The sequence below is a fragment of the Scyliorhinus torazame genome, chromosome 20 (genome assembly GCF_047496885.1).
Source record: "Scyliorhinus torazame isolate Kashiwa2021f chromosome 20, sScyTor2.1, whole genome shotgun sequence".
In the NCBI taxonomy this organism is placed as follows: Eukaryota; Metazoa; Chordata; class Chondrichthyes; order Carcharhiniformes; family Scyliorhinidae; genus Scyliorhinus; species Scyliorhinus torazame.
In genome coordinates this window covers 17,188,403-17,203,834 of record NC_092726.1, presented here as the reverse complement: position 1 = coordinate 17,203,834, position 15,432 = coordinate 17,188,403, and the positions used below count along the sequence as shown (strand labels likewise).

The 15,432-nt window shown below is 50.1% G+C and overlaps 1 protein-coding gene across 1 annotated transcript in view; it reads right to left on the bottom strand.

Annotated features, from left to right (window-relative positions):
- Positions 1–15,432, bottom strand: part of LOC140396918 (pleckstrin homology domain-containing family A member 2-like) — a 152,380-nt gene that overhangs the window by 75,814 nt on the left and 61,134 nt on the right. The gene's annotated exons all lie outside the window — the stretch shown is intronic.

Genomic DNA, 15,432 nt, shown 5'->3' with positions numbered 1-15,432 from the left:
GATATAGTGCCTGTCATGACGTCAGCATGTCCCAAAGTACTTTGCAGCCAATTACATACTTTTGAAAGTCAGTAAGAGTTGTAATGTAGGAAACACAGCAGCCAATTTGCGCACAGCAAGCCCTCACAACTGGCAATATGATAAGGATCAGACGATTTGTTTTCGGTGATGTTGATTGAGAGATAAATATTGACCCAGAACACCAGGGATAACTCCCCTGCTCTTGTTCAAAATACTACCATGGAACCTTTTGCAGCCACCTGAGGGAAGGACACGATTTAACATCTCACCTCCGAGATGGTCGGTCCGACAATGCAGCATTCACTCCCTCAATCCTGCACTGAAGTGTCAGCCTGGATTATCGTGGTCAACTGCCGGGAGTGGGACTTGGAACAGCAAAAGTGCTCCCAACTGAGCCATAGTAAACAGAAAAAAAAAACAGCTTTTATCTCCCCACCATTTTGGGTCATGAATCAATGTCTCACCACTGACAGTAACCCATTTTCCTACTGCATTCAAGTGTTACGTTCAAAAGCAGTTTCCTAGCCTTGCATTGCACATGTCTATTTAATAGACATGCTTGATCTGTTGTGATAAACACAATGCAATTCACTGAGAGCTTTCCTTGGTGTAACATTTACTCATTGCAACAGTGCGTACACTTCAAAAGTATTTTATTGGCTGTGAAACACTTTGGAATTGCCTAAGGATATGAAAGGCACTGCAATAAATGCAAGTCTTTCTTTACACTTTTGCAAGCTGGGAGAGCCAAATCAACCTGCATGGGTTAGTACTCATCCAGTGAAGCTGGTGGGCATCTTTATGCCTGCAAGTCGGTGTTGGAACGATGCTTTTCTTTCTTATTTGCAATAAAGGCATATATGTGTGCCCTCAATTAAAACAGAATCAAGATAAACTGTTGGCTAAAAGATAAGGAAGTTCTGTGGGGAGTATTTCCTGTGCAAACTACCCCACCCAGTACCAGCTACAGAAGAGTGTGCAACCATAGGTGATAGGTCAGCACCTTATCTTTTTGATTTTTAAAAACTATCACTTTGTGCCTCCAATTCCTTACAATTAAAGTATCTTACAGGACAGAAAAGGGGCCATCCAGTCTCCTGTGCATCTTTGTAAGAAGTGTCCAATTTTGTTCAACTCATCAGCATTTTCCCATAGCAAACAAATTAGTCCTTTTCAAGAAACATGTCCAATTGCTTTTTGAAAGTTCCTCTGAGATCTGATACCGTCAGCCTTTCTTGAAGTGTGCTAACAACCCTGGAATTTATCCTCCTATCCACACAAGGGGCGGGATTCTCCCCTACCCGGTGGGGCGGGGGGTTCCGGCGTGTTGGAGTGGCGGGAACCACTTCGGCGTCGGGCCGCCCCAAAGGTGCGGAGTTGGGGCCAAGCCCTCACCTTGAGGGGCTAGGCCCGCTCCAGAGTGGTTTCCGCTCCACCGGCTGGCGGGAAAGGCCTTTGGCGCCACGTCAGCCGGGGCCGAAAGGTCTTCGGCGGGCGACGCGGGTAGACGCGGGAGGGTCAGCGGCTGCTGACGTCATCCCCGTGCATGCGCAGGAGAGGGGGTCTCTTCCGCCTCTGCCATAGTGAAGACCATGGCGAAGGCGGAAGGAAAAGAGTGCCCCCACGGCACAGGCCCGCCCGCGGATCAGTGGGCCCCGATCACGGGCCAGGCCACTGTGAGGGCACCCCCCGGAGCCAGATCACCCCGCGCCCCCACCCAGGACCCCGGATCCTGCTCGCGCCGCCTTGTCCCACCGTTCAAAAGGTGGTTTAATCCACGGTGGCGGGACAGGCATTCCAGCAGCGGGACTTCGGCCCATCGCAGGCCAGAGAATCGGCGGGGGTGGGCCCGCCGACCGGCGAGGTGCGATTCCCGCCCCCGCCGAATCTCTGGTGGCGGAGACTTCGGGACACGGCAGGAGCGGGATTCACGCCATTCCTTTGACCTCCTCTGCTCTAAGGAATACAATCCCAATCATTCCACATAAACGAACTCCCTCATCCCTACTATCATTCTGGCAAATCTCTCCTCAATCCTTGCAAGGCCTTCCTTGACTGGTGTGCTGAATTGTGCACAATACTCCATCTCAGCTAACGGAGGAAAGTTTAGTGCAATTCCCTTGGGTTTTTTTCATTCAATGTCTCTATTTGCAAAGCTCTCACATTAAGTTTGTCCCATGTGTACCACCTTAAATTGAAAGGCATGCTTTGGACCAGAGCTGCCTGACTCTGAAGAGGTCCTTATTGGTTGAGTGTACAGGAGTAACTGCCAATGTAATCGTTCCTGACTTATTCCCTTTTGCTCAGGCTCGACAACACAGCCAAAGGCTTTAATTGCAGAGGGCCAGAATTAAAAAACAGGCAAGTTATGTTAAACTTGTATTGGACCTTGGTCAGGCCACGCTTGAAACACTGTGAACAGTTCTGGGCCCCACATCATAAAAATGACATTAGAGGGACTGGAGAAAGTGCAAACAAATACTTAGTGCAATGACACCAGAGCAGGGAGGTTATCAATCAGCAGAGATTGAACAAGCTGTGGCTCATTTCACAAGAAAGTAGAAGTTTCAGAGGTTATCTGTTGAGGTCTTTCAGATGATGAAAGGTATTGAATAGGGTAGTCACTCAGAGGTATTTCCTTTTGCAGGGATGGCCAGAACTGGGGCTCACATCAGGCAGTCACTAACAAATCCAGCAGGGAATTCAGGAGAAACCTCCTCACCCAGAGGGGGATGACAAGGGGGATGACAGCAGAGATGATTTTTTAAATCACCTCCAAGATACAGTTTCAAATTCCTCGGTGTGTACATCACCATAAATCTGCCCTGGTCCACCCACGTCAACGCTACAACCAAGAAAGCACAACAGCGCCTATACTTCCTCAGGAAATTCGGCATGTCCACATTGACTCTTACCAACCTTTACAGATGCATCATAGAAAACATCCTATCTGGCTGCATCACAGCCTGGTATGGCAACTGCTCGGCCCAAGACCGCAAGAAACTTCAGAGAGTCATGAACACAGCCCAGTCCATCACATGGACCTGCCTCCCATCCATTGACTGTCTACACCTCCCGTTGCCTTTGGAAAATGGGCAACATAATCAAAGGTCCCTCCTACCCGGCTTACTCACTCTTCCAACTTCTTCCATCGGGCAGGAGATACAAAAGTCTGAGAACACGCACGAACAGATTCAAAAACAGCTTCTTCCCACTGTTACCAGACTCCAAAACGACTGTCGTATGAACTGACCTGATTAATACTACACTCCTGTATGCTTCACCCAATGCCGGCATTGTATTTTATTTTATTTTATTTTCATGTACTAAATGATCTGTTTGAGCTGCTCGCAGAAAAATACTTTTCACTGTCCCTTGGTCCACGACAATAAACAAATCCAACCCAATCCAGACATTGTCTCTTCACACTGGCCCTCTCCTAGTGCTTGGCTGTTATGCAGTTTTTGAATGTAGAGAGGCTGCAGTGATGGGCAACTGAGGCTAGTGAGTGGGCCGCATGAGTGGTCCCCCTTCGTCTTAGTGGGTCGCACGATTGAAATCAGGTTTGTTCACTAACCATGACCCCATGCAGAAGATAAAACACAATTAATACACGCCAAATATTTCATAACGAATTATAGAGACTGCTCAGTCATTCATATATTAAAAGAACTGTCATCAACCTCATCAGGAAAAAACAAAAGAAATATTTGCGCTCTGATTGGACCCTGAGGGACCGCTTGGCTCTCACAGTCAATGTTGTGTGCAAACAGCACACCTTATTTCATGTGCCCTTGCTTTTTGTGCATGTCACTTTAGTCATATCAGTAGATAAAAAAACTATGCCGACGGAAACTAGCGGAATGTGGCAACCGTGCGCATGGGCAACGGTCAGCAAAATGTCTCGCGGACCACACTCAAAACCCAGATGGGCCTCATGTGGCTCCTGGCCTGCAGATTGCCCATCACTGAGAGCCTTACCCAGTCTTAAGCACGGCTATTTGCCAGCAGAATTTGCAACGTATGTGTCAATGTCTAAGGGCAAATCAATCCAAAAACTCATTTGTTTACATTCAAAGGGTATAATTTTGATTTAGCAATGGCACAAAAAGTACTTCCATTTGGTGAAAGTATGTAATTATCTTGTACATAAAGCTCATGTGGTGCTATTGGCATGATGGGGGTGGCGTAAAAATTCCTGGGAGTTGCTCAGCTGATCAGAAACCACAGTCAAAGGGCAAGGCTTTTGCAGCTGTAACCAGAACAATTACTCATCACCCACAATCTGACTGTAACTACCCCTGTGTGATGTGGAAGTTAATTCCTTCTCTATCTTCACAATTTAACAAGAGTGTAAAGACAGTCAGCTGAGCACTGCTGCACCCTTACATTCCATAGGAGTGGGGACACTGGGCAAAGAGATGACCCTTTTAGAGATCAACTATTCGTCTAAAGGGCAATTATGTCATGTGACGACATCTACTAATCGGCTCCAGAGCACAATGTAGAGCTGGAGCTGATGGTGTGAGAATCTATTTCGGAACAGCTGCTGAAGTCATTGAAACAAAGCAGGAAGTTCAAGTGAACTTAAATGTAAAATTAAGCTGATCAAAGTTTCCTGGAAGCATTGATAGAGAAGGATTGGAATTGAGGTAAGAGTGGTTCAATTTTGTAAATTAGGTACACTCATCGGAACGTTCCTCTCAGGTCCCCACCCCCTCATTCCGTTCCCAACATGCTCTGTGCCAAGTGTGCTAATCTCAATCAGGATGTCAGCAGTAAAATATGACCCAATTACCCCTCATCACACTGCCCCCTCCCCGACCACCCTGTTCCACCTCCAAGGTTCTGTGTTACCTCACTCTAGGGTAATGGGCCTGTGTTGGCACTGTCAGCAGTCAATATGCAAGGGAGGAGATTGATGATAACTTGCTGTGAGGAAAGCTCTGGTGCTCCTCAGTCTCTGCAAATGTCTGACTCCTGTCTTTCTGCTGACCGCGCGCTCACACCTCTCCTGAAAGGGGTCTGCATCAGGGGCGTTTGATCTTGGACCACTGTTCCTAGGGAGTGGGGGGCAGCAAAAGGCAACAGGGGGTAGGGGTGCAGGCAGGCCCACTGTGAATATTAACGTAACAGTGGTTTCACATGTATCAGGTGTTTTAGGTTTTAATAGTGAACTAATGACATTTTGATTCGCCCTCGCTGCAGATAGTGACCACCACCTCCCCCTCCACCAGTGTTCACTCAACGCTCCTCAATCTTCTTGATCTTACATGGTCTACTGGTACGACTCGGTGTGTTCCCAGGATCCACATCAGAGATGGAGGCAGCCTTCCTGTGGCCTATGATCCTAGGATGCCCTAGTCGGACGTTCTCTGCGGGGACCCGTGGGGGGGGGGCACTTGCTGGCGTGCTGTGCCGCCCTGTTCTGCCCACTGCCATTGAGATCCACCAGTGTCAGGAGGGGGGGAATCGGGAGAACTGGAGGCCCCCGTCGTCTCCTTGCCGGCAGGCTCCGGTTTGGCCATCAGCGCTTCCTCCTCCCTGATGTTGCCTGTAGGGCCCTAGGAGTCTTCATGGAATGCAGTGAGAACTGGAGTGAGCGCCAGAGACCTCTGAGTCCTCTGGTTTTGCCAGTCCTGGCGGCTCCCCATTGTTTGCACCATGGTGCCGACGCTCTCAGCAATGTTCCTCTGTGACTGGGCCATGCTCTGGAGTGCAATATCCACCTGCATCTGGGACACGTCTGTTAGTGACTGGAACATGATGTCAAGATCATCAGCCATAGTTGTCACAGTCCGAGCCATATCTTGGACACCACCATTCAAGACTCGGATGCCATGCTTCAGGCTTTCTACTGAGGTTGCCACCCTAGAAGTGTTGGCCTCAGCACCACGCATGGCCGGTAACATCGCCTGCAACCGAAGCCTTTGGGACTTCTCCAATCGGCTATGTAGTTGCTGGAATGCTCTCCTGAATGTCACAGCCATGTCCTATCATCTACATCAGCTCTGGAAACCTTGTCCAGAGGTTCGACATCTGACTGGGGCCCAGCTGAGTCCTGGGATCCAGCAGATCTCCGACTGCCGTCTCCCTTGGATGTTCCTGCCTTCACCTGATGTGCATCACCAATTCTGTGTTGCTCACCAGATTGTGCCCCAGAAGCCTCTCCACTAATGTCGCCCGCCGAGGTGTGTGACTCTGCGCTGGTGGAAGGTGAGGGTGATAGCTGTGACACTTCGCCAGTGGCCTCCTCGGAGCTCTCCTGCAAGGTGGTCTCTTGAGTGGCAGGGGAGGGAACGACTCTGGATGTCCCAGCCTCATCAGATGGAGATCTTGCGAGACAAAGGATATATGGTTGATGAGAGGGAAGGATCACTTTGTCTGACATGAACTACTCAATTGAGACAGGTCATCTGGGTGAAAGGACAGTGGGTCCTCACCTCTGTGGTGCAGGTCAACCTTGCTGTTAGTAACTGCTCTCTTCTCGGTCAACCAGGCAACCTCCATGTTCCCCATAGTGGGCTGTCAGGATCGGGAAATATTAGGAACTTGTGTCCAGAAATGGGGTCCAAGATGTAGCAGGCAATATAGGGGTCAAAAAAGCTGCTATTAGCAGAGGTAGAGGGATACACTAATAGCCTGAGTTACCTTGTCCCATTCAGACTTAACCTCATTAGTTTGAATACACAGGATGCGTTCACCCAGAATGATCCACTCAAGATCCATTGTCATTCAGGACAACCTTGTTTGACCAGTCATGAGCCCATCACAGAGTCTGATGACCTATTTGTCTGTCAGTGGAAAGTTAGTTGCATATAAATGGCATAGCTCTGTTTCTTTGTATAAACGGGAGTGGGAAATCAGCCAAGATAACGAGAATAGATTCAAGTCTTGACCATCTCAGGGGAGAACCTTTGGTTGAGGGGCTGAGCGGAGCTGAGGGAGAGACAGGAAATGCTGTTACAGAGAAGGCTGTAGAATCAACCAGGAAGGTCATGAAAGCTGCCACCAAGGCAGACTTGGAAAAAAGATTTTGAACAAATGTCTCTAACATAAGAAAAGTGCTTCATAAAGCAAATATTAACTTTGTCTGTTTGTGTAAGTGGATCAAGAGTTGCATTTTCATGTACCGTGTGGTTTAATGGGAACTCGTATGTATGATTAAGAAACTGCATGAAATCTGTTTGTGTTAGCTGAAGTAGAAGTTTAAATATTGAGCGGGATTTACCAACCACAGCGTGGTTTTTGGCAAAGGTCTCGCCATTGTCAACGGGAAATGCTGACATGGGAGCGTAATTTCCCACCGGCGTGAACAGCCGGTATATCCCACCCATTGTTTTCTTATCATAAAGTTTGTTTGTAAAACTAATCACGCCCTATTTCTTATATTATCACTCTTGGAACAAATCGATCTTTCTGCACCGGATTAGAACTTCAATAAGTTACCATCTTGTTCAGTATCTTAGCCATTGTTAAGGGTTGACCAGGCATCTGTAACAGGGTGAGGACTCGGATCTCTGGGACTCTGCGCCCCCCCCCCACTCCCTCCCTCCACCCGGCTTGGCCCTTTCCCATTTATTAAGGACTATCTTCTCGTGTGGGTACAAGGAGAGGGCATTATGAGCTGCAGGCCTGATGGGTCTGGGATGTCTCTTGCAGCTGAGATGTGTGGGCACCGCACCTGGACATGAAGGGGTTGTGCTGGTGGGTGCCAGTGGGTTCTGTGTAACAAGTACAAAGATCAGATGTGGGGAGGGTGCGAGGTATGAGCCAGTGATCTGTTGCGGAGGGTTTGGGGATTTGAGGCGTGGCAGGCAAATTGATGCCAGGAGGTCATTGGGTTTCTTTCGACATTGGACTTTCCCCTTGGGGGAACAGGATGTTCCGCATCTCATGCACAGCGTCGAGACACTTGGCCAGTTTGGCATCCCCAAAGCAAGGGGCAGGTCTGCACGCTGTCATGCTTGTGTGTTGACTGGGAATGAGTGGTGAGGGTGTGTTTAAAAGCAGCTCCCCCTTGTTAGCAGCGAGAAGCTACGGCACGTGTCAGATGAATCAGACGGCGAGACAGCCAGCAATGGCGAGAAGCTCGTGGGGGCTCATGTTTGCCATTAGGTGCCGTTGAATAAGGGCCACAATCTCACCAACCCGGCCGTCGAAAAACACTCTGCCAAACGCGCCCAAAATGACACTTAGAAATGTTTCCGTTGAATCATGCCCTCATACTGGGCGGGATTCTCTGACCCCGGGCCTCTACGCCATGTTGCGTTGGGGCCGGCACAGAGAAGGCAACTAGCGCGCATGCGCGGGTTCCCGCCCGTCGTAAAGCGCATGCGCGAATTCACGCCGGCCGCAGAGCGCATGCGCAGACCCGCACCGCCCGTTTGACGCCGGGATCAGCAGCTGGAGCTGCTCCAGTGCCGTGCTGGCCCCTGTAGGGCGCAGGATCGCTGCTCCTGGGGGCCTGTTGACCCCGTCGTAAAACACGACGGCGTTTACAACGGCGTCAACACTTACCCTCAGGATCAGAGAACCCACCCACTCTTTCCCTTCAGTCTCATAAAGAAAAGGTCAGGTTTGAGCTGTGCAATGTTTAAAGAGCTTGCTGGGTAGGAGCTTCATAATTGGCCACGATGGTTACAAATTAGCACTGACTGGACTTGACTGTCTTAGCTGATCAACACCTTCTTGAAGGGCTCACATTAAAATCATGGTCACTTGCCCAAGCTGCCAGCTCAAATTCATTAACCATACCCAATGAAGGAAGCCTATGCAGTTAGTAGGGCCAGAAAGGAAGGAGCAAGCTTGAAGGTGGACAAGATCATTGAGCAGAATACAGACCCAACAGAGCTGGGTCCCAACGTGAGGGAGTCAGGATGTGAGGGAGTCAGGATGTGAGGGAGTCAGGACGTGAGGGAGTCAGGACGTGAGGGAGTCAGGACGTGAGGGAGTCAGGACGTGAGGGAGTCAGGACGTGAGGGAGTCAGGACGTGAGGGAGTCAGGACGTGAGGGAGTCAGGACGTGAGGGAGTCAGAATGTGAGGGAATCAGGACGTGAGAGAGTCAGGACGTGAGGGAGTCAGGACGTGAGGGAGTCAGGACGTGAGGGAGTCAGGAAGTGAGGGAGTCAGGACGTGAGACAGTCAGGATGTGAGGGAGTCAGAATGTGATGGAGTCAGGATGTGAGGGAGTCAGGATGTGAGGGAGTCAGGAAGTGAGGGAGTCAGGACATGAGGGAGTCAGGATGTGAGGGGGTCAGGATGTGAGGGAGTCAGAATGTGAGGGAATCAGAATGTGAGAGAGTCAGCATGTGAGGGAGTCAGAATGTGAGGGAGTCAGGACGTGCGGGAGTCAGGATGTGAAGGAGTCAGGATGTGAGGGAGTCAGGACGTGAGACAGTCAGGACGTGAGACAGTCAGGATGTGAGGGAGTCAGAATGTGAGGGAATCAGAATGTGAGAGAGTCAGCATGTGAGGGAGTCAGAATGTGAGGGAGTCAGGACGTGAGGGAGACAGGACGTGAAGGAGTCAGGATGTGAGGGAGTCAGGACGGGAGGGAGTCAGGACGTGAGGGAGTCAGGACGTGAGGGAGTCAGGACGTGAGACAGTCAGGATGTGAGGGAGTCAGAATGTGATGGAGTCAGGATGTGAGGGAGTCAGGAAGTGAGGGAGTCAGGACGTGAGGGAGTCAGGATGTGAGGGAGTCAGAATGTGAGGGAGTCAGAATGTGAGAGAGTCAGCATGTGAGGGAGTCAGAATGTGAGGGAGTCAGGACGTGCGGGAGTCAGGATGTGAGGGAGTCAGGATGTGAGGGAGTCAGGACGTGAGACAGTCAGGATGTGAGGGAGTCAGAATGTGAGGGAATCAGAATGTGAGAGTCAGCATGTGAGGGAGTCAGAATGTGAGGGAGTCAGGACGTGAGGGAGTCAGGACGTGAGGGAGTCAGGACGTGAGGGAGTCAGGATGTGAGGGAGTCAGGATGTGAGGGAGTCAGAATGTGAGGGAATCAGAATCTGAGAGAGTCAGCATGTGAGGGAGTCAGAATGTGAGGGAGTCAGGACGTGCGGGAGTCAGGATGTGAAGGAGTCAGGATGTGAGGGAGTCAGGACGTGAGACAGTCAGGACGTGAGACAGTCAGGATGTGAGGGAGTCAGAATGTGAGGGAATCAGAATGTGAGAGAGTCAGCATGTGAGGGAGTCAGAATGTGAGGGAGTCAGGACGTGAGGGAGACAGGACGTGAAGGAGTCAGGATGTGAGGGAGTCAGGACGGGAGGGAGTCAGGACGTGAGGGAGTCAGGACGTGAGACAGTCAGGACGTGAGACAGTCAGGATGTGAGGGAGTCAGAATGTGATGGAGTCAGGATGTGAGGGAGTCAGGAAGTGAGGGAGTCAGGACGTGAGGGAGTCAGGATGTGAGGGAGTCAGAATGTGAGGGAGTCAGAATGTGAGAGAGTCAGCATGTGAGGGAGTCAGAATGTGAGGGAGTCAGGACGTGCGGGAGTCAGGATGTGAGGGAGTCAGGATGTGAGGGAGTCAGGACGTGAGACAGTCAGGACGTGAGACAGTCAGGACGTGAGACAGTCAGGATGTGAGGGAGTCAGAATGTGAGGGAATCAGAATGTGAGGGAATCAGAATGTGAGAGTCAGCATGTGAGGGAGTCAGGACGTGAGGGAGTCAGGACGTGAGGGAGTCAGGACGTGAGGGAGTCAGGATGTGAGGGAGTCAGGATGTGAGGGAGTCAGAATGTGAGGGAGTCAGGACGTGAGGGAGACAGGACGTGAGGGAGACAGGACGTGAGGGAGTCAGGACGTGAGGGAGTCAGGACGTGAGGGAGTCAGGACGTGAGGGAGTCAGGACGTGAGGGAGTCAGGACGTGAGGGAGTCAGGACGTGAGGGAGTCAGGACGTGAGGGAGTCAGGACGTGAGGGAGACAGGATGTGAGGGAGTCAGGATGTGAGGGAGTCAGGACGTGAGGGAGTCAGGACGTGAGGGAGTCAGGACGTGAGGGAGTCAGGACGTGAGGGAGACAGGACGTGAGGGAGTCAGGATGTGAGGGAGTCAGGACGTGAGGGAGTCAGGACGTGAGGGAGTCAGGACGTGAGGGAGTCAGGACGTGAGGGAGACAGGACGTGAGGGAGTCAGGATGTGAGGGAGTCAGGATGTGAGGGAGACAGGACGTGAGGGAGTCAGGATGTGAGGTAGTCAGGACGTGAGGGAGTCAGGACGTGAGGGAGACAGGACGTGAGGGAGTCAGGACGTGAGGGAGTCAGGACGTGAGGGAGTCAGGATGTGAGGGAGTCAGGACGTGAGGGAGTCAGGACGTGAGGGAGTCAGGACGTGAGGGAGTCAGGACGTGAGGGAGACAGGACGTGAGGGAGTCAGGACGTGAGGGAGTCAGGACGTGAGGGAGTCAGGACGTGAGGGAATCAGGACGTGAGGGAGACAGGACGTGAGGGAGTCAGGACGTGAGGGAGTCAGGACGTGAGGGAGTCCGGACGTGAGGGAGTCAGGACGTGAGGGAGTCAAGACATGGTTATCAGTATTCTGAGGGATATTAACCCCTTCAGGATTATCAGGATTCTGGGGATAATAATCGTTCCTGATTATATCTGATTCTATATTTAATCCGTCTCAACTAAACTAAAATCGGCATTATGTGCAGATATCCGGGGCAGGATTCTCCAGTCGCCGAAATCGTGTTCGGCCGGAGAATCCCTGTTTGCACTGAAACCGGGGGTGGTGCCACTTTTGCGATGCTCTGCCCCTTCGAAAACGGCGTACTCTGCACACTGTCGGGACAGCCTCAGGACGTCACTTGAGGCCCTCCCCCGATGCTCCGCCCCCGATGAGCCGAGTTCCCGACGGCGTGTAATACTTATCCTTTTTTTTCGTTAAATCGCGTGTCGGCTGCGGACTGAGTCCAACGGCGCCACAGTCGTGGGGGGAGCCGTTCCGCGGGCAGGGGAGCCTTTGGCAGGGGCTGGGGGCACTGGTACAGGGTCGTCTGGGGGTGGCGAGGGGTGTTACTGGGGGACAGTATGTGGCACGGCCGGTGCCATGTTGCACAGTGTGGTAGCCACAGGCCGCCGCCGTGCGTATGCACGGCCACGGACCCGGCAAGTCTCCGCAGGTAAAGCCGGGGGCTTGATGCTGCACAGTTGCTAGCCCCCCCCCCCCACCAGATGAAGGATCGATGCAGCTTTTGCGCCGTTGTTTCTGGCGTAAAATGGCACTGTTCCCACGCCGACGTCAGCACTTATTCTGCAAATCGGAGAATCCAGCCCCCGGTATTTTAAATGTGAAATAAATCCCACGGTAGTCTTTGTTGTAATCATCCAGTTGCCTGGTCTTAAAATTGATTATTCTTTGGTGACCTCCTATTGATCGAGCAGCTTTTTACCCAACACTGTTCTGTAGCGGGCACGTTGACTGTCCATCATATTTTCCAAGGAGAGCTGGCACCAGATCACCCTCCAGTGCCACCCCATTGACATTCAAACCACAATTAGGAACTCATCTGGAAATGAGCTGTGCCGTGTGCCCACATCTAATGCCACTGTGGTACTCCACAGAACTGCAGCAAAATACAGAAACTATAACCACGTGGCTCTCTAATTCTCCCCTACCCCCTTACATTCCTCAAAGAAATTTCTCATCACCACATGATCTGGGTATGATAATACAATGATTATGTCACAATTACTGGAAAAGTAATCCAGAAATCTAGATTATAACCATGGGCAGAAAGGTAGCACAGTGATTAGCACTGTGGCTTCACAGCACCAGGGTCCCGGGTTCGATTCCCGCCTTGGGTCACTGTCTGTACGGAGTCTGCACGTTCTCCCCGTGTCTGCGCGGGTTTCCTCCGGGTGCTCCGGTTTCCTTCCACAGTCCACAGACGTGCAGGTTAGGTGGATTGGCACGATAAATTGCCCTTAGTGACCAAAAAGGTTGGAGAGGTTATTGGGTTACGGGGATAGGGTGGAAGTAAGGGCTTAAGTGGGTCGGTGCAGACTCAATGGGCTGAGTGGCCTCCTTCTGCACTGTGTGTTCTATAAAGTGCAGGAGAACATCAAGAATCTCACCACATTCGTTTGAAAATTTGAATTAGTTACTAAAAAAAACCCCTGTCAATAAGCTTGGAACGGTATTGGTGAAAAGTGACCATGAAGTTATTTAAAATGCAACAGGTTCATCACTTCTGCGCCTTTTGGCTAAGATGAGCGTGGGATCAGGTTTAATGACTGGATCTGGTATGTCGCTCTTGTGGAGACCATGAATTGGATTCAATTTGAATTGATTTTTGGATCAGGCAAGGAGCTGGATTAGGGGTTTGCCCCTGTCCACACTCCCAATTCCTCACCCATATTCCTGGCACATAACTGCTCTCTAAAGTGACTTAGGGAAAGGTATCAAACTGCTGAAACAGCAGTAGCTTGAGAAGGCAACCCTTCACCGCCTTCCCAGGACAATGGGGGAGGGACAATAAATGCCAGCTTTGCAGGAATGCTCACGCTCCAAGAGTCGATAAAACTTTTTTTTTCCAAGACCAGCTCACTCCAATGTGCAGTTTGCAAGCAAAGTGGAATCTCGATCTTCTGACAGGAGAAAACAGCAGTGTGACTCCTCTGTCAGCATCCCCACCCTGCCCCACTACAGGCCCAAGCCATCAAAGATCTTAGCAGATAGGTTTCTCTCAGATTCAGATGGATTTAAGTGACATCCAGGATGTGAACCCATTGCCCTGTGATGGGGGGGCAGGCATGTACCAGGTAAAGGTTCAGTCAGGTCCCTCCCCAGGGCAGGTGAAGTAAAGCTCTCCTCTCAGTCTCTACGAGGACAGCTGTAACATGTATTTTCGAACAACAGTTGGATTGGAGCCAGGGTTCAGGGAGTTTATCGTAAGTGCTCATTTGTTTAGTTTCACCTGTCAAGAATGCTGGTAGTCACTGAAATCAATCCATGCACCACCTCCTATACCTCAGTATTTTACATTCAAATCAGTTAGCGCGGAAGAAAAGGTTTCTGTCACCTGTTGCTTGTTAATTATTTTCGTTTTGACCGCGATTTTTGTGAAGGCATGAGGAAACATTTCCCATTGCTGCAAGGAACATCAGTGAGAAATTAAGCTGTTCAGAGTCCATTTATGATAGATGCGCATGGTAAGTACATTCCAACAAGCGTTATTCTGGTTAAAACAATGACAAACTGCAGATGTGGGATAAGTGAAGGACTGAGCATCAGGCGCATCATTGAACAGGACAGGACATTGGACAGGAGGCTGGACCAGGAAATAAAGGCACCGTTGTAACTTGCTTGTGCTCTCTAACCCAAAATCTTGTTTAAATGTAACCCTCAAAAGCTTCCAAAACAGACTGTGCTAATTGCTTGGTGAGGACAGTTAGTTAAGGGTACTGATGCCTCCCTTGTGCTGGAATTTACTCCTGTAGGCTACCAATTTGTGCTGACCTGTGATCTTTAGGCATCAAAAGTCCCTCTGGCACCTTGTCCATCTTCAATCCTTGAATTTCAACATTGAAATTGAGTGGGCTGTTGGACCAAAAGAGGCATCACCACCTCAGTTCCTGACCTCCTCCAAGAGCTACGCAAACACAATTTCCAAAAAGGGGCTGCTGGATAGTGTTCGGGACTGGAACCTCAACTTACTTCACTCTTCCTGAGGAGATCAGAGAACGCAAGTCACACCCAGGATCAGAGACATGGGCGGTAATAGTCAAAGCTGCTCCGTTTTAACTGAACTGTTTTTCTTCGAATTTCACTCAATAAAGTATGGGCGTGCTCTTCATGATAAGGATCCCAATTCTGGAATCCTCAATAACAAGTAGATTAAAAGAGGAGACACAGCAGAGATCATTTATCGTATGAGATTCCATTTCCAACACCGGTGTGTTGGCACCTTCATCCTGACGGTCTGTGCAAGGACAGTGCTGTCTTTATCTCCCGTGGGGGTTGAGTTTATAATTAGAGAAGAGACATTTTCAATCACTCACAAAAATGTGTTTTATCGAGCTAGCATATGTTACTGACCAGATGTTTTTCAACAGTCTCTCCAATTCTGTGGGAGTCAGAAACAATTGGTGATTTCATAGAAAGCACATTGTGGAGCGTGTAGTGAAGGGGCAAGAGAAACGTTCTGCCCCAACATATCATTATTTTACAGAAGTTAGATTCCCTCTGAACCTAAAGCTATGAAACTAGCAGATGTGTCACACTCCTAGCTTGTATAAATCCTGATCAGATTTAAAATATTAAAATTGAGAAAAAAATCACCGAAGATATGATAGCCTGGCTTTGATAATCAGGGACGGACACTGCAACACCAGTCACTGCCTTCATGTAGAAAACACAGCAGTTGATTTTCACACAGCAAACTCCCCCAAGCAGCA